This window comes from Parasteatoda tepidariorum, chromosome X1 (assembly GCF_043381705.1).
Source record: "Parasteatoda tepidariorum isolate YZ-2023 chromosome X1, CAS_Ptep_4.0, whole genome shotgun sequence".
NCBI classification, from domain to species: Eukaryota; Metazoa; Arthropoda; class Arachnida; order Araneae; family Theridiidae; genus Parasteatoda; species Parasteatoda tepidariorum.
In genome coordinates this window covers 21,104,402-21,124,736 of record NC_092214.1, presented here as the reverse complement: position 1 = coordinate 21,124,736, position 20,335 = coordinate 21,104,402, and the positions used below count along the sequence as shown (strand labels likewise).

The window sequence follows — 20,335 nt, the reverse complement described above, 5'->3', positions numbered from 1 at the left end:
GAAGAAGGAAAAAATTAAACTTTGATTTCGTCTATAAAGCAGGAGACAGTTTTTTGTAAAATTTTCGGGATTATATGAAAATTACTCAAACTAAAATTTAATAACTCTGAAACTAATTCGAAATTTAGAAAAGCAATTGTTAGTGTCATTCACAAGATTAATTCGCAGCAAAAATATAATTTTACTGTGATTAGTTTCTCCTTTACATCGAAAAACAGTAAATATAAGCCAATTAGTTGTTCCAAAACTGATTCAAAATTTATACAAAGTGAGACGCAAGCATTTGAGTATTTCTTTAACCATTTTTCTATAAAATATAACAAATTTCATATTGTTTCAAGTAATAGTTTTAGACGTATGGCAGTGAGAAGCATACCCGGCGAAAATTTTCTGAAACCGAGGTGACCGCGTGCAAAAACTTAGAAAATAGAGGTATAGAAGCAGTTTTAAAGCATGAGTATGCTATTTGTAAAAAGTTTAAGATTCTTCTTCTTTAACTCGTATAGAATTGTAATGAAAAATAGAAGGGAAAGCGGGGTAGAGTGTACACAAAAAGAAAGTAACTACCCTGAATAACTTTTGATCGAAGAGCTAATGATTGGATCCTCATCTTTTAAGACTCAATCTTAATGGCTCGAGGAGGATGACCTCAAATATGCCAATTAAGAAGCGCAAACGATATTCTAAGTTACGAAATCTGACACAAAAACGTAATTTTTCAGTTTAAATATACCTTTTTCTTCTCGAAGGATTCAAATTTCTGACCCCCAAAATATAGGGGGTAGTCGCAATCTGGGAAATATGATCCCAATAGTTTGGTCAGGATAGCACTCCAAACTTTGAACCCCTTAATGTTCATTTTACTTTTTGCGTATTTCGTTGTTTCTCGAGAATTTTTTAAGCGAATTGAAAATTTTTTACCCAGAATTACAAAATTCGTTTACGCAAATATAATTCCATCTAAAAATAACTTTTAGTAAATATCTATAATTTTTCAAGATTTTATTTAAGAATGATCGACAAAGTTTTAAATTGCAAGGTATGCAATTTTTGGCATCATTTTAAAGAATATAATTTTCCATAGCAAAATACAGAATTTAAACAAAATTGGTTAAATAGTTCCTGAGAAATTGAATTTTAAAAAGTCAGATATTTAAAATCTTAACTGGGTATTGTACATTGAAACAGAATCTATTTTTTTCCCCTATCTACAAATTTGTATGCACAAAAATTCTATTTACGCATGCTTTTTGACTTGTATTTTCTGCACCGAAATAGGTTTTTATTACTTTTTAATAGAAATTTTTATCCCTGAAAAATAACGAATATTAAAAGTCTAACTGTTATCTCATATCTCTCATGTACTCATTGTACGTGTTATCTCATTGTAGTACGGGTATAATGAAATATACAATAAAATATTACTAATAATACAAGATACCATTTCGATTTTCTTTAAATATTAACTATTTGATCACGGTATTATTAATTGAATAATTATATAGAATAATATATTTATATACATCAATGATTCACAGTACATTTACAGTGGAATAAAAAAAACATTTGACATATTTTATCTAACACAAGAGAAAATTTTAGTACTTGAATTCTTTAAACGTAATATTCAGAAAAAATATAATAAAAAAATATAAAATTGCGAATCTGGTGCTTTCAGCTCGATTGTAACCAGTTACATATTATTTCAAGTAAATGCACTGATTCAGAGCATTATAAAACATATTTAATTTATTTCTCTGAATGTGTTTAATTTTTCTCCGGTATTATCAAAGCCTTAAAATTCTTTATAAATTTCGAGTATTTATCTATTTTTGTTTTAGCGATATGTAGATTAGAAGATTACAAAGATTATGGGGATTAGAGCATTGCAAAGATTAGAATGTAAAGAAAAAAAATAAAATAAACAATAAAAAAAAAAGATTAGTATTACGCATACTGATAAGAGTGAAAAACAAAATAACTTTTAAAATTTAAATTTACTTTCAACAGTCAAAATTTAATATTTTTCACCTTGTATTGCAAATGTGTGAATTTATTTAAATCACAACAGTAACTCCAACATCCTATTTTACCCTTATTAGCGAGAGACATTACTTAATGCAGTTTCCTTGTAAATGAAAATCTTTTATCGGGAATTAATTATGATATCATTAAGGGAAAGAACGGAAGTTAAAAATTCTCTTAACTAAACGATGTTGTTTGATATATAACACGGAAGAATCAGAAATAACCAAATCAAATTATATTTTTAAAATTCTTCTAGTTGTTAACCTAAATGTCAAACGTTGTGTCGATTTAAATCTTAAATTATAGATGTTCGTTTTCTTGTTATAAAAGGTAAACCTGAAAATTTAAATTTTCAGTTAGTAGCCAATGGCCGGAAGACTCTAATAATTGATTGACCTAAACCTAAGGACTCGGTGACCGATATCGATAGGTCCTTTTCATTTAATTGCCCCCTTTCGAAAAATTTTTTTTTGATTGCATGAAATCATATTTAAAAAAAAAATCGTTCTAGAGATAATCTACGCCAAAAAAAGTTAATTCAACAATAAAAATACCATAAAAGTATGTCCGAATTTAGTACTGCTGAATTCAGTACTATACTGACTTTAAAAATATATGGGGAGACGAAATACATCATTAAATGTTTACATTGCAACTTTGAAATGAGTGAATTGTTGAGGAACTCTCCTTCCACATGAATTTTTCCATCACAAATTGTTGGATTTTAGAAGATCAAATTTATGAATGGAGTAATTTGACATTTTATAGAAAATTCTGTTTTCCACAGTCTTTCTGCATTAATGTACTTCTATCTCTCAACGATTTTTATTTTTGAAATATACAATGGGAAAAAGTGACCAATTGTTAATTTAATTTAAGTCGCCATTTTTTCACGTTTTTGTTCAATGCATCTCGTGGCGAGTGGTTATTTTCAGGTCTAATAAACGGCAGTGTTTTTTTAAATTGCAAAACTCTGAACTAAAATACGCCAGAATGCTCAACAAGGTGATTACATGGTTCAATAATGTTCCGAAATTATCTGCTTCAGCAAATGTTAAATAAGGTCAAACATTAATAAAACAGAAACATTTTTATTTTGCCATTTTGAATAAAATAATGTAATATAAAATTAAGCTTACATGCCTATTAAACTGAAGTAAAACTAACATTTTTTTAATATTAACAATTAAAGTATCAAGAATATTATGTTTTGAATTCTTTGTATGGATAATTCTCAATAAAATTATATAACAGTGAATTTAAATTTTGATTTTTCGTTTTTTTAAGAAATTTATTTCTCCTTTTTCACTCTTAAATCCACAGAAAAACAGAAAATAACTTTATCCAAGACTCAAAAAAGCTTAAACAAAATCCTTAACCTAATTCCTGACAACAGTTCCTTAAAAATTATAGTTCACATCAATTATTTGTTTTGACTTAAATTTGCGATAAATTATTTTTCGATTATTTATTATTGCCTTATTAATGAGGACGAGAATAGACAAGAAACTTTTATTTCATAATGTAACTCTTTTTATTTTCAAATCCCGCTCATTGCAAAGAAAAAGTGTCAGTTTAATAAATTTATAATAAATCAATGCAATCTTAAAAATGCTACTTTTTCTGAAATATATATATATATATATATATATATATTTCAGAAAAAGTAGCATTTTTAAGATTGCATTAATTTATTATAAATTTATTAAACTGACACTTTTTCTTTGCAATGAGCGGGATTTGAAAATAAAAAGAGTTACATTATGAAATAAAAGTTTCTTGTCTATTCTCGTCCTCATTAATAAGGCAATAATAAATAATCGAAAAATAATTTATCGCAAATTTAAGTCAAAACAAATAATTGATGTGAACTATAATTTTTAAGGAACTGTTGTCAGGAATTGGGTTAAGGATTTTGTTTAAGCTTTTTTGAGTCTTGGGTAAAGTTATTTTCTGTTTTTCTGTGGATTTAAGAGTGAAAAAGGATAAATAAATTTCTTAAAAAAACGAAAAATAAAAATTTAAATTCACTGTTATATAATTTTATTGAGAATTATCCGTACAAAGAATTCCAAACATAATATTCTTGATACTTTAATTGTTAATATTAAAAAAATGTTAGTTTTACTTCAGTTTAATAGGCATGTAAGCTTAATTTTATATTACATTATTTTATCCAAAATGGCAAAATAAAAATGTTTCTGTTTTATTAATGTTTGACCTTATTTAACATTTGCTGAAGCAGATAATTTCGGAACATTATTGAACCATGTAATCACCTTGTTGAGCATTCTGGCGTATTTTAGTTCAGAGTTTTGCAATTTAAAAAAACACTGCCGTTTATTAGACCTGAAAATAACCACTCGCCNTATATATATATATATATATAATTTTAATGTTATTTGAAACAAATCATTGCAGAAATAAAACAGCTAATTTCGAATTCATTACAATATTTCAATTCAAAATGTTAAATTTTAAGTGTACTTGAAATTGTCTTTCTAACTGCCTTTTTTTAAAAAAAATTACTATTTTAAAAATGCACAAATTAGAAAACCTGAGGCAAATATAATTTTACAAAAAGTACGTTTAAATTGATTTAAAATTTTTTTGATTGAATTAAAAAAACTTTTTGTGTCTTTAAAATTATTAGTTAATGTATCTGCTTATTTTTTAATAATTATTTTAAGAAACTTTTGATTAGCTCTCATGGCTGTTTTTTTCTCTTATTGTAATAATTATAATTAAGCAATGCAAAAGACTTTTGTCTATTGTCAATTTCTTTCTATTTATGATTGTAAACTATTGAATTGAAATTTGCAAAATTTGTTTAAGAACTTAAGAACTCCAAATTTCAAATCCTGTTTTTATTTAATCATATACTTTAAATCGCAGAAAAGGTACTGTATTCGTCTAATAGCTTGCAGAAATTATGCTCAATTTATTTATTAATTTAATTAATCTCGTAAAAATATCACAGTTCAAATAAATAAATAAATAAAATATAAGTAAAGAGGTTTAATAAAGGATTATAAATACTCAATAATAATTAAAAATATTGATCATAATTACCATTAATATTGATAACAATAAAAATTAACCAAAAATGCTAATTTTTATTTCGGAAACTATAAATTTATAAAAAAGAGAAATTACTTAAATTTGCATAAGAAATATTTAAAAAAAAATAATAATAAATAAATAAACAATAATTGAATTTTGCGCTTTCTAACAATAGTAAAGTTTCGATATAAAAAAAAACTTTTTATTCTTAACTACTCGAAAAGTGTTAAAGCAAGAAGCATTAATTTTTCTATTAAACGTTATTTTTTCTCACAAAATTTTATTTATTGATGAATTTTCCAAAATTAAAAATAACACAACCATGGCTTCCTTTGGATTTACTTTTTAAGTTTGTTTACCTAAAAGTCTTTTTCATTTGAGTTAAACAAACTGAGTGACCTGGAATTTTGTTTTTTCTATTTTACTTTTATTCTATATTGAAAAAAGAAGGAAAAAAAATATATTTCATTAAAGACAAATAATTATTTCGTCAAGACACTTAAAACAATTCGCTGACTTCCAGAAATAAATCGGGATTTGCGCATGATTAAAAGCTGCGCTTTGCACGATTTCTCGTCATTTACGCTACAAACAATACCAAAACGTATACACGTGGTTTTTTCACTGCAACTGTCACATAATCCTGAGGCAGGAAGCAAAGATACTTTTTACCTCAACAATAATTCAGAAAGAACAATCAAACAGAAATGGAAACACCGCAGGTGTTCAGGAAAAAAACCTCTAAACCTTATAAAATATTGAACCTACATTAATGGCGACCAACGAACGAGAAAAAGGTACAAAAAATTATTGATTTCTTGACCGAAGGAAAACAGGAGAGAGTTGGGGGCATAGAAATCCGCTAATGATCCGAGTTAAAAAACACTTACCGGGGTTAATATGTCCAGTTTCGGCTAGTCAGTATCCAGGATAAGCTATCACAAACATGGTCCCTGAAAAGATTTTTTCAGGATCATGATAACTGAAGAGCCGGTGACGGAAAGAAATCCCCACTAAAAAAGAGGAGATCGCGCGCGAAAGCGAATGAAAGAAGTGACGTCACTTACACACAGAATCCCCCAAATGGTTGAACTTGTTCGGCATGTCTACCACAATCCTAGTAGTCATTTAACCGTGGAGACTGTAGCTATCGTTCGTTTCAACACGCGTTCGCAAAGGAGAATTGTAGGTGGTATACAGAAGACTAGAACAGCACGAGAGCTAAGTAAAATAATCGATTTTTCGAATTGTAGGGGAAGAGTTTTTTATAGTACTTTCTATTCCCCTCGCTTTATATATTTGCGGTTTGCTCCCTCCTCCCTAGAGATATGGGTTTCATTTTTTTACAAATCCATATATCCATTGAGGGGGGGGGTACAGGAAAAGGTTGTCATTTGGGGGCTTAGCTTCGTAAGGAGGGGGAGATTCTGTTTTGTAGAGTGTATCGATAAGAGAATAAAACATTTTTTTTTTCACCATTTCAATCGCTATTCTATTTCAAGTTGACTATGCATAAAGTCAATGACTGATATGACTGAAATTTTTTTTTATTGGCAATCACGCTACAGTTAGCCTGAAGTTTGAAACATGAGCTTAAGTTCTAACTCTGGACCTGATTGTAAATTATTACTTACATGTCACATTACTTACATTGATTTTAATTAAAATGTAACGCTTAATTTTAATCCTTAAGCTATGGAGCAAATTATTTGTTTATGGCAACAAAATCCAAATCAATGTGACATTTGAAATCTTTTTTTAACACGCTTTATCGAGTCAATCGAGAAATGAAAAATATATTATTTCAAATAGTTAATGTAAAACAGTGTTTTTTTATTTTATTGCAGAAATGGTTATTCCACTACAACACCTTCCAGCAAAATAAATAAATAAAATTCATAATATGCTTTTATTGTCAATGTACAAAGCTTAAGAGCATCGAGTATGGTGGTATTTTGCGTTAAATTTTATTTTTTCATTCTAACCATCCTCTACGTCAGTGTTTCCCAAACTTATGACTTTTGTGTACCCTTTCTAAATTTTTCGTAACGCTGTGTACCACTAATAAAAAAATGAATGTATTTTTTTCTATGAAAAAATTTGCACAAAAGTTGAAAATCACAACTGGCTGTTGACACCACTAATTATTAACTATTAACTCTGCAATAATTAGCCAATAGAAAAATACGTAATCGTAAATTTTCATGGCTAGCTTTATTTTAAAAAAAAAATAAATTAAATTTTCTTTTGATGCAAGATATTTTGCATAATAACGCGTACCCCCGCTAAACTGTTCCCGTACCCCTGGGGGTACGCGTACCACACTACGTATTAGTATACGAAATCACGAACACACAAAAACGCGTTTTAAGTGTTTTTCAATACCATTAATGACCAGAAGGTGTCTATTTGTATTAAATTGACGCACTTTGTAATTTGCTTTTACCCCTACCTCATCCTGTTTTTGAGAGAGGCTTGCTAACTCCGCGTATCTTCACCAGGTGGAGCTGTAAATGGTCTCACCTATCACTTAGCTACCAAGATGTTACGTTTATAACTGCAGTTGAAGCCATTCGAAAGATGTGAAGGTGGATACGGTTTTTATTGGGCACCCTGTAAGGTGAATTTATAACTTAATTTATATCTTGAGATGAGAGAGAAAAGCGCTTTATTAACAGAGAAATAAAATTGATTTAGTTTGAATTATGAGTGCGATTTGTTTTCGAATAAAAACAACCGAAAATAATTCACATTTATACTATCCAAAAAAATATGCTACTCATTAAAGACATCAAATAGTTTATTAATATATTTTCCTGAACTAAATGGTTAAGGGGCCGTTCAAAAAGTACGTACATCCCGAAGGGGGGGAGGGGATTCGCTATTTTGTACGGTTTTGTACGATGGGCAGGGGGGGTGGTATTATACAAAGTACGTACACTATAAGCACACACCAAATTTAAATTTGACTTTTTCCTACACACTCCTTAAATGAATATTTAATTTTATTTAAAACAGAATTATTTTAATTTTTATGAAAAAGGGGGGTAGANCACAAAAGTTGAAAATCACAACTGGCTGTTGACACCACTAATTATTAACTATTAACTCTGCAATAATTAGCCAATAGAAAAATACGTAATCGTAAATTTTCATGGCTAGCTTTGTTTCAAAAAAAAAATTTTTAAATTTTCTTTTGATGCAAGATATTTTGCACAATAACGCGTATCCCCGCTAAACTGTTCCCGTACCCCTGGGGGTACGCGTACCACGCTTTGGGAAACATTGCTCTACGTATTAGTATACGAAATCACGAACACACGAAAACGCGTTTTAAGTGTTTTTCAATACCATTAATGACCAGAAGGTGTCTATTTGTATTAACTTGACGCACTTTGTAATTTGCTTTTACCCCTACCTCATCCTGTTTTTGAGAGAGGCTTGCTAACTCCGCGTATCTTCACCAGGTGGAGCTGTAAGTGATCTCACCTATCACTTAGCTACCAAGATGTCACGTTTATAACTGCTGTTGAAGCCATTCGAAAGATGTGAAGATGCATACGGATTTTATTGGGCACCCTGTAAGGTGAATTTATAACTTAATTTATGTCTTGAGATGAGAGAGAAAAGTGCTTTACTGACAATGAAATTAAATTGATTTGACTTGAAGTATAAGTGCGATTTGTTTTCGATAAAGAACAACCGAAAATAATTCACATTTATGTTATCCAAAAAAATATGCTACGCATTAAAAATATCAAATAGTTTATTAATATATTTTCCTGAACTAAATGGCTTAATAAGGTCCATTTGTCTAAAATTTTCCTTTTATTTAGGTATCAATTTTATCTCGAAATTTAATTTTTACAATATTCTATTTTTTCTCAAAAAAGAATTACAAGCCTCAGTTTTCTCACTTGCTTCTTTCAAATCTTAAAAAATATTTTGATTCTCTTATCAAGGTGGATTACTGGTTATAGAATCTTTTTTTATGTTTGGATTTGTTTTTGTTTTTCGTAAAAGGTAATTCCGCATCCACCAAAAGTTACCCATTTTATTTATTAAAATTGTAGAAAAGCTATAACAAAAAATTTCTAAAATAACATACTTCTTTTTTTCATAATTTTGGAGCTTCACATCGGATGTGTCATTGTAAAGTGCTCCAAAATAAAAATGAAAGAAAGAAACGGAATACTTTGAATAACTTTTGATCTAATGATCAGATCTTCACTTTCTAGAACTCAATGTTGATGGTTCAAGAGGATGATCTCAAATTTGCTAATTAATGAATCCAGACGATATTTTTAGTTACGAAAGCAGACACAAAACTTACTTTCTCTGAATAAACAGAATTTTTTTCGGAAGAAGCGGATTTTTGAACCTCAAGGGGGTAGTTGCAATCTAGAAAATATGGTCCTAATAGTTTGGTCATAAGAGCGGTTTAAGGATTTGATCCCTTAAAGCAGAGGTCTCCAAAGTGGTCTATATAGACCCCCAGGGGTCTATTTAACAAAAGCGGGGGTCGATCTNAAATTTGATCCCTTAAAGTTAATTTTACTTTTTGCGTATTTCGCCATATCTCCAGAACTTTTTAAGTGAATTGAAACATTTTTGCTCACAATTATAAAATTCGTTTATAGAAAGATGCAAAAAAAATTTTCGTAAATATTTATTATTTTTTATTTTTTTTAATAAATAGTCGCAAAAAAATTTCGAATTGTAAGGTATATAATTTTTAAAATTTTTTTAAAGTATCTAATTTTACACATGTCAAAACACGAAATTTGAGTGAAATTGGGTGAACAGTTTCTGGTGAGCATTTCTCAGGAACAATTCAACCGATATCATTCAAATTTTGTATTTTGCCATGTGAAATTAGATACTTCAAAGAGTTGAAATTTTTTTTTATATCTTATTAAATAAAGTCATTTTTTGATTTTTAATAAATCTGTTAATAAAAATAATAATTATTTACTAAAACTTATTTTCTGCTCGGAATTATCTTTGAATAAACAAATTTTTTAATTATAAGCAAAAAAATTTCAATTCATTCAAAAAGTTTTCGAGATATGGCGAAATACGCAATAAGTTAAAACTAACATTAGGGTTTTCAAACTTTGGATCGCTCTCTGGTCAAATTATTTTTTCCCTATGACCACCTGTGTTAACATCCGTCAATTCAGCGATTTTGTTGGCCTCTCCTTCAAGGGCACCATATTAGGTAGGCCAACGTCACTCCCACAGTGAGGACAGATAGTACAGAGAAAGAAAGAACATCCATGCCTTGCCCGGAATTTGAACCCAGAACCTTTCTGATGTAAGGACAGTTCCCTGCCCCGTACACAGGCCGGTCGGCTTCTCCTGATCAAACTAAGGGACCATTTTTCCCAGATTACGGCTACCTCCTAAATTTTGGGGTTCAGAAATCGCTGAAAAAAAGATATATTTATTCAAAGAAAGTACATGTTTGTATCTGATTTCTTAACTTAAAATCTCGCCTTCATAATTAATTAGCATATTTGAAGTCATCCCTTTGAACCATTAAGATAGAGTCCTAGAACGTGAAGATCCGATCACTAGATCAAAAGTTATTCAGGATTTTGGCGCATTGTACATAGCTCTTAACAAAAAGGTTTGATTTCCAGCACAAGGTTCCTACATATCAAAGAAAGTAAACTACGGATTATTTTTATTTAATGCTCTAATATTAATAACATAAAATAAATATTTTAATTTTTAGTTATGTGCAATGGTAAAATAATGAGTTGCAATAGTATTTTTGGAATTGCGTTTAAAGTTCTCCGATCTGAAGTACGTATCACGCAATCTTAAGCTTCACTGGCGATGGTAATTGAAATCGTGCTTCCAGCAATAGATACAGCAAAAATAATTTTATTTCATTTTTCTACATTTCCTGTAATTTTTTATAAATTTTATTCCACACTTAAAGTAGAAATGAAGTCATTGCTCTCGTTTCTTATTTTTAAAATATCGTATAATACATATTTTCTGATTTCACACGCATTTGTTTATATGTAACCATAGAAACATTTTTGGTTTTGTTATGCATGGTTTGATAAAAGTCGAGACTCGTAATAATAAATTTTAAAAATTTGTGCATTTAAATCAATTGTGCATTTACAGTTTCCTTTTAAAGATTTTTCGAAGTAATTTCTCTGCTTAGATAATCAAATTTTCTTAAACATTTTATTATGATTTATTAGTTTATTTTTATTTTAAACTTACTCTTCTTGTGATAAAAAGTGATATTTCAATAATACCATTGTATTTAGGCCTTTACATTTTTAATCTAGTTTCAAGACTAAGAGGAAAAATATATGCAGCAATAGTAATTTTTATAGAGCTGTCTTGACAGGATCAATATTTATATATTTACTTATTTATTTTCTGTAAAGAATTTGTAAAATAAATCACTTTTGATACAAAATGACATTCAAATATCACCTTTGAATTTTGGTCTTGATTTAGGTTTCTACAGTGTTTTCTTAAAGTTTTGAAACTAAATGTAAAAATGTATGCTGTAATAATGATTTATTTACAGAGCTATCATTATAGGATGAATAATCTTTATAATGTTTTTAAAAAATTTCACTTCTCGTGATACACAAGGATATTCAAATATCACTATTGAATTTTGCATTTGATTTGCTTGTCTATATTTTTAACTTTATAGTTTTGAACGTATGAAAAACGATGTATGCCTCAATATAGATTTACATTTAGAGTAGTCATTATATAAATTACTCATCTTGCGCTGTAAAATATTTCGTGTATCTGAGCACTAAGCCTGGTTAGCAGGGCGCTGAACTCACGTTTGTGAGAATGGGAATTCGAGTCCGGACGGTAGTAAATGGTGAATGGTGCACGTTAAACCTGTCGATTCATAAAGTCCTCCATGTTCCCATAACAAATCAGTACCTCTGGGGATACTTATATGGAGATTATTCGTTCTCTGGTTCAGGTCAAAATTACGATCTGTCACGATGAATGGATGTATGAATGGGTCCTCCCTATAAACGGGTGTGGTAGAAGTCGAATTCTCAGCCATAGATGGCTCCACTGGAAAACAAGAGCAATTGCACCCCCTCTGCCTTAATGGCCGGCGACAACAGCACCTAAACACCAAAAATGGTAGTAATTACTACCAAAATGGTATAATTACTGCCTCAAAGTGACAGTAAGTATTTCCCTATGCCAAAAACAAGGATAGTTCTTGGTGCAGTGAAACACCCAGTATGTTCTTTTACACTACTTGATGTAAAGTAGCCACCACCATGTCTGTTGCTTCAGTCGCACTAAAATTTATAATTACAGTAAGATATGATACATATAAAAATCATTAAAATTACTTTTAGAACACAGTGTAAAGCAAGAATCATAAATTTAGAATGCATGTATGCAATATTTCTTAAAATAAATTTACTTCGTGAATCAAACATACTCTCTGCACAGACAGCATGTTAATATAAATTCAAACAAAACTGAAGTGAATAGAAGTTGAATATTATAAAATTATTTTATGCGATTGATATATTTACGTAAATTTTATGAGAACATAAATATCTTTATTAGACAACTGAAAACATACGTGCATTTTATAACGGTTTATATGAATAGTTTGTAAAATCAACCCGAAGGAAAATTGACATTTCTTGGAAAATAATGGACCTTAATCAATATAATTTATAAATCGGTGAAGATTATTTAACCTTGGTATTATGACCAGTTTGCCAATTCAATCCTACAAGAACTCTTATTTCACCAAACCATTTCAGGAAAACAAACCACAATCTTAGCTGCAATATTGTCCCTATCTTAAAATCGTACAATTGTTCACCTTTAAGGTTCTACTAATATTTTAAAAGTATTTGTTATACGTTTAAAACATACCCTTCCATCATTTCTCGCAAAAATTCAGCTAAATAATTTAAATGTGCAAAAATCATTAGCCAAATTTACAGAACACGCTCTTCTTCACCAGCGTGTTGCCGATTGGTCAATTATTGGTGTTAAGATTGGCTTCATCAATTATTGGTGTTAAAATTTAACTACAACCTTTGAAGTGATCACTCGATTAAGTATGAAGTTTAAAAAAAGTACAATAAAAGTATGAAATTGATTTAAACAAATTTTAAAATAAAAATTTTAGGATTAAGTTTTAAAATAATAAGTCAAAATGGAAAAGCGCTAAAAGCAGCTAAAACCAAATTTGTCTCATGTAAACAATTTTAATAAAAAGTTAGAAACCAAAAATAGGCAAAACGAAATTCTAAAGATACGCATGTTAGCATAAATAGTACTTCATCAGAAGGCACACTGTCTGCTAACACACTGGAGCCTTTATGTAGTCAGTGATTAGATCAAAAGCTGACTGTGCTCCTAGGCCCCATAATTGATATACTAAATAAGAAAATACAATACCTCAAAAATTTAAATATTGAAATAAAGATGTAAATCCGATGATACACAAGAAATTGAAATAAAGATTTTTTGAAGTATTGCATTTTCTTATTTTGTTATTATGGGGCTTCGGGTCACAGTCAAATTTTGGTTAACTGACTACAGAAAGGCTACAGTGTGTTAGCAGACAGTGTGTCCCCTGATGTACTGTTTTTGATAACATACATATCCTTACAATTTCATTTTGTTTTTATTTGATTTTTAGCTTTTTATTTAAATTGTTGAAAAAAAGTAATAATTCACAAAATTTTTAGAGTATTGTAATTTTTACCCGTAAGCTTTGCAAATGAGCGTTTGGTAAAATAAAACAATTAAAAATGAGTTTTTTTTTTATCATGCAGTTAGGTAGTAAATTTGGAAAAAACTATAGTCTAGAGAGTAATTCTACCAAAAGAGTGTTTAATTTTAACTGTGCTTCTATAAATAAAGCTTGTTAAAGAAATGTTCATTTTGATAACCACTATTTTACTTAGTTTTAGTCTAGCTTGATAACTTTTTTCGGTCGGTTATTACTTTTTTTTTCATTTCTATGTAAGTTTTAAAGTAACATTCATCAACCTTTAAAATTACATAAAAAATGCGTATTTCGGTATAAGTTATTAAGCATATAATTTCTAGTTTATTATGTTCGAAGTTTTTGTATTTTGAAAACATTCCTTATTGAAAAATTTCTTCACAGTTTAAAGAAAAAAAAATCCTTTGAAAAGTGCTTTTAAAATTAAAAAAGCTATATCGGAAAATTTTTTCTACGAATTAAGTCCAAAACAAACAAATACATAACAAATTTTCTTTTGAGTATATACTTATCTAACCTTATCTCAATTTGGGTGACAGCTTTCACGCCTATAATTCCTTTTTATTTTATTTATTTTGCTCAGGGGTGCGAAGACAACAGAGACTAAAACACTTGTAACATTTCCTGACATTGCTGTCATAATAAAATTCGTTGGAACTGTTAACTTCAAACTAGTTGAGGAACTGGATAAAAAATGCAACAAACAAAGGAAAAGATTAAAATCATTTTTGTTGGATGGGGCAACCCCTGATATTTAACAAAGCAAAGCACACAACAGGAACTAATTTAAAGATCGGAGGAAATGGAAAAGGTGCGGCTGACTCTTTTTAAAGAGCGGCTTATGGTTCGTGTTGCTGATTTTGGAAGTTACAAAAAGCAGAAAATATTTTACATGTGTTTTTTATATTTTTGTAGAGTAAATTTGTGGCGTCTATTAAGCTGCTTTTATTATTATTTATTTTTTTAGAGCAAAGTATCACGGAAGTCTGACTTTTAACGGTTTATATCAATAAGCCTTTGAACTCAAATACTCTATGGCGATAACTGAAAGCCTAACTACGTTGTGCCATTACTCTTTTTGGCTGTTTTTAATGATAAATGTTACATTCGTGTAATGTACTTAGTCAATAAGATACAAACTAATATTTGTGTGGCTAATTTTGGAAGTTACATAATGCACGTGTGTTTTATATTTTTGGAGTTTGAATGTCTTTTAAGCAACATTTAACTCAAATAAATTTCGATATTTGAAACTGAAATCCTACGTGGTCTTGAATGGTAAACGTTAGATCCGTATATGGTTCTAAACCATTTTAAAAGTGGCTAAAGTTTCGTACTGGTTTGTATCGTTCGATTTCAAAAATTTTATAAAGCAGAAAATATTTTGCATCTGTTTTTATATTTTTGTACTGTGAATTTGTGACGTCCCTTAAACTGCTTTTATCATTATTTATTTTTTGAATTCTAAATTGTATTGCTTAATGATTTACTCCGATACCTTAAACTAAAAATGATAACTGTAGCTTTCATGCTTTCTGTAGCTGTTTTTAACACTAAACATATCGTAACCGGTCAAATGACCGTTTAAGAACTTATGTATCGAAAATGATCTTATCATCTTATCGTTTTTGCACATTTGACTTCATGACTTTTTCTAACAATTCCAGACAGTTAATATTCTATTATTATTATTATTATTATTTTGTATTTTGTTTGTTTCGAATAATACTTGTCATATATCTATTTCTACCACAACCGGTCATTTGACCGGGAGAACAGTTTATTGTTTATAAGGTTATCGGATCAGAAATTACTATGTAATGTGTGTTCAACGTATTGCATTCGATTAGTTGCACATTTCTGCAAAGACTGTTGCGTAGTTAGTTCTATCAGAATGACTGCGAATTCAAATTTCAAAAAGGTACCAAACATTTTAGATTAGCATTTTAGGAAAAAGTGACAAAAACTAAATGTTTCGGTAAGTAGCTTATATTTTATTTTGACAGCTTTACTTCATTTCTAACAAACTGATAGTTTTTTTCCAGAAAAATCTCGAAACTATCAGCACAAGTTCTTAGAAGAAATAATATTAATTTTAAGAATAATTATAAGAATTATAATTCTTATTATTATGAGAATATTTATAAGAATTATGGAAATAATAAATAATAATAATTAGAAGAAATATGTTTGGGGAAAATGTACAGTGGAAACACCCTGTCTATGTAAAATTTGCGTTTAGCATTGAATTAAAAACTCTTATTCTCTGTGTTTGTAATACATAAAAATTCATTGTAATTGTGCTTGTAATACTTGATTAAAAGATTCATTCGCTTGAAAAATACAAAATTAATTAATAAATAAATAAATAACAGGTCGACAAGTCTCAAACTCTTCAAAATAGGCAGCTATTTTTTTGGGGGGGGGGCTCAAACTAACTAGTTTTATAGTAAACGGTTGAACTAAATTTAAGTTTGTTTGCTTTTGTTTTTTTCCCCTAAGTATTATTTCAGAAAATATTTTTGTTAATTTAGAATGTATTTTAACTCAGTTTCTTTCTGAAAAAAGTAAGCTTTTATTTATAAAATATTGTATAACTAAATCAAATTTTCAAAAAAAAAAAAAAAAAAAAAAANAAAAAAAAAAAAAAAAAAAAAAAAAAAAAAAAAAAAAAAAAAAAAAAAAAAAAGAAAGGAAAAAAAAAAGACATAAATGCTGCTATTTAGAGATTTTTGAAAATCTTAAAAATCTTCGTAATTACTCCTCCTTATATTGTAAATACATAACAACAGCGCATAAATCCGTAACTGATTCATAACATGAGTACATCAAATCACCCAATTATGGCCAAACACTCAACCAAGTAAGCATTTCTGGTTTTTATTTTTTAACAGTTAATGCCATGAAATTTTGATCCCGGTCAGACGACGTGGACAGCTCCCGAGCTGCTACCCCTCTCTACAAACTTTCACATCACGACCAAGACTTATAGATACGACAGATTTAGCGTGCACCTTGCTGCGTATTCACGCCGGTTGCTTAGTCGGCTTTTAGGATCGAACTCACAACCCCCAGTTATCCCCCAGGGGTGTGATCGACGCCTTAATCGACGAACTACCAAAACACTAATATTTATATAAAAGAATAAAAAGAAAAAAAATGGAACAATTAAATTGTATTTTCCAATTATTAGTGATCAATACAGTTACAGTCACTATAGGTTGAAATACGGATATTAATCATTTAAATCAATTAAACCTACTCCGAAGCATTTTTGACTGAACGGTATTTTTGGTGAATAAAGTATGGAGCTGCCTGCAGCTCTTTGCTTTTACTAGCACTTCGGAGAAATGGTTATCCACTATTTTTCTTTCTTTCCAAATCTAGTCAAAAATGGGAAAAAGTTAAATAAATAACTGATTTAGTAAAACATAAATTTCGTTATTACTTAAAATAACCTTTAAATAAAATAACGTTTATTTTCTTAAAATACTTTTTTGTATAAATTACTTTTTGGATTAAATTATTTTGTACATTTTAAGTAAGCAAATTCATGAAGTATATGTAATAAGTCTTTGATTCAGAAATATAGCCAAGAAATAATGTACGCTCTTTTCTCTAGAGCGATTCTCCTGACTTAAATGTTTTATATTTTGACTTTTAAAATTACGTAATCTATCTCTGATTATAACAAATCGGCATGTATTGGAAGACAAATAATTTTTGACAGTAAAATAAAATTAAAAAATCTTAAACTTTTATTCAAAATACTTTTGAGTGTTTCTTATATCGTCATTCGTAGTCTTAGGATAAACGTGTTTTAGAATTGTGAGTAAAAATAACTGTTAGTTTCAAAATACTTGAAACAAAAACAGTTGATTTTGTCATTTTATTATACAGTGAAACTTAGTTTAAATAAATATGATTTCATTGTTTCTCTTTTGACACGCATTAAAATTGTATTACATTTAACCAAATACTAATGTTGCGCTGAATTCCGGGTTTAGATAAAAACAATAAACATTTAAGTAAAATTTGTTATCAGATTAAAGTAAAGTAAATATCTTTTGACTCAGCATTTGTTTTTTGTTTTAAATGTTTTTCTATGGGATCTGATTATGGTGTAAATAAAGTTATTTTTAACTTTATTCATACCAGGTAATGTTTTATTTTGTTATACCATACACACAACTAAGTTAAATTGTACTTTTTGTGACCTCATCTATGGAACGTTGAATGATAGCAGTAAATAAATAAACAGTCTTTTTACAGCTTACGAAGATGTTTTTAATGTAGTTTTGCTATTTAATTTAAAAATTGCTTTTAGATTAATTTTCTGAATAAACTAATATTAAATTAGCGTTTAATTTCAGATATTTAATTTATTGTCTGATCTTATCTATTCTACTTTAAAAATAGTTATTTTAATAGGAAAACAATCAAATAATTATTTTAATAGGAATATTTTTAACTGTATTCATACCATGTAATATTTTATTGTGTTATACCATACACGCAACTAAGTTAAATTGTACTTCTTGTGACCTCGTCTATGGAACGTTGAATGATAGCAGTAAATAAACAAACAATCTTTTTACATCTTACGAAGATGTTTTTAATGTAGTTTTTCTATTTAATTTAAAAATTACTTTTAGATTAATTTTCTGAATGAACTAATATTAAATTAGCGTTTAATTTCGGATATTTAATTTGTCGTCTAATCTTATCTATCCTACTTTAAAAATAGTTATTTTAATAGGAAAACAATCAAATTATATTTTATTTCCTATTCATTAATCCGAAAGCATTTTTGTAAAATAATTATATAGTTTGTCAATAGGTAAACAAATTTAATTCCATTGAAGCTCCAAAAACTACTACTCGACTTTATATCGAGTTTAATGAACAATCCGAAATCTACTTATTATTCTAACTCTATTAAAGAATAGATAAATAAATAAATAAATAAAATCAGAAACTCTCGTACTCTATAGGCTTTTAAAAATACTACCTACACAAATAATTTTTATTTTATTTGCTTGAAAAGCAACAATCACTCTTTAAATAAACTTAATTATTCTACAATTGGCATCGTTAGGGGAATCACTTGATTTTCGGGAACCTAACCAATTATCTTTATAAATACCCATACATCAGTATTTGAATGCTCTTTCTTCTCATTTGTAGCTTCAACAGTTATTTTATTCATCAATGACTTGCAGATGTTACTAAACTGAAAAATCCACATATCTTGACCTGAATTAAATGTGCGACAGGTACTTATTAGAAAAAGAACTCTTATTCCCATCAAAGTAAATTTTCAAAGTTATCGATCAAATAAATGATAAAAGCCCTGAAAAGACTAAACAACTTTACGCCCCACCCTTTTACAAGAGGGGAGAGATGTGGTGGTACTCATCTTCTGCGGTCACCGCTGTCGTGATGGCCGTAATGATGTTATGCGGTCATTTAGCAGAGGTTGGGAGGGAGGTGTGTCACACCCACATAACAACTCAACTCTTTGAATGTTTCTCTTTTAAAGTATTTAAATGATTATTTGGAAAAATGTATTTTTAAGCTTTCGTTCTAGATTGGCAAAAGGTAAATTAAGTTGCATTTATTTTTTCGATGCTCTATGCAAATACGGATATCGTTTAAGGTAATTAATTATTTTTTATGACTTTAAGACTGAATTATTATGACTTTTTGAGTCTAACGACACCATCGGCAAGAATTAAATTGCAATTGCTGTCACAAGAGTCAAACAGTAAAATAAACTCACCAGTTGAATTGGACATTACAAAAGAAAACAAGACGAGTTAGTTCATATTTCGCAAAATTTACGAAGTAAAAACACGCACATGAATAGACTTTAAAAGCAAAATCAGCTAATTTCATACTAAAAATAATGTCGTATTTATTTTTTGACGTATTTTCACATTATTGATAATAATCGATTATTTCCAAAATAAAAATTATAAATATTGTATTATTATTAGCGAGTTTTACAAATTAAGTCAGGTACATGAAGACTCATATATAAATAGAGTTGTTGAGTGAAGAATCTTCTGTAATTTCATGCTAAAAAAAAATTTTATTATTAATTTTTTTTTAGACATATTTTTAGATTGTTGATGATGTGAGACGATTTGCAATGTGAAAAGAATCATAAATATGTTACTATTATTAACAGGTTTTGCAAACTAAATCTGGTATCTGAAGATTCCCATATAAATAGAGTTGTTGAGCAAAAATAAAAAAAATTGTAATTTCATACTAAAGCGAAGGTTCTATTTTTTAGACGTATTTTCCTATTATTGATGATGTGAGATGAATTACAATATAAAATGAATCATGCAAATTAACTCAGGTATTACTATTGAAAGCAAAACGAGTTGCTGTGTATTCCAAAAAATTCATACTGTAAGAAACGGAAAACTGCAAAAAGAAAGTCATATTTATTTTTGG

General features: G+C 28.7%; 1 protein-coding gene across 3 annotated transcripts in view; it reads right to left on the bottom strand.

The window, feature by feature from the left end:
* The window catches only part of LOC107436447 (sex comb on midleg-like protein 4), a 250,459-nt gene that overhangs the window by 203,726 nt on the left and 26,398 nt on the right, over positions 1–20,335 (bottom strand). Inside the window, exon 1 of one of the 3 annotated variants that reach the window (XM_043040071.2) lies at positions 5,982–6,273. The exons of the other annotated variants lie outside the window; for them this stretch is intronic. The gene's annotated coding sequence lies outside the window, so the exon portion shown is untranslated. Of the gene's footprint in view, positions 1–5,981; positions 6,274–20,335 lie in introns of those variants that run through there. 3 annotated transcript variants of the gene reach the window in all.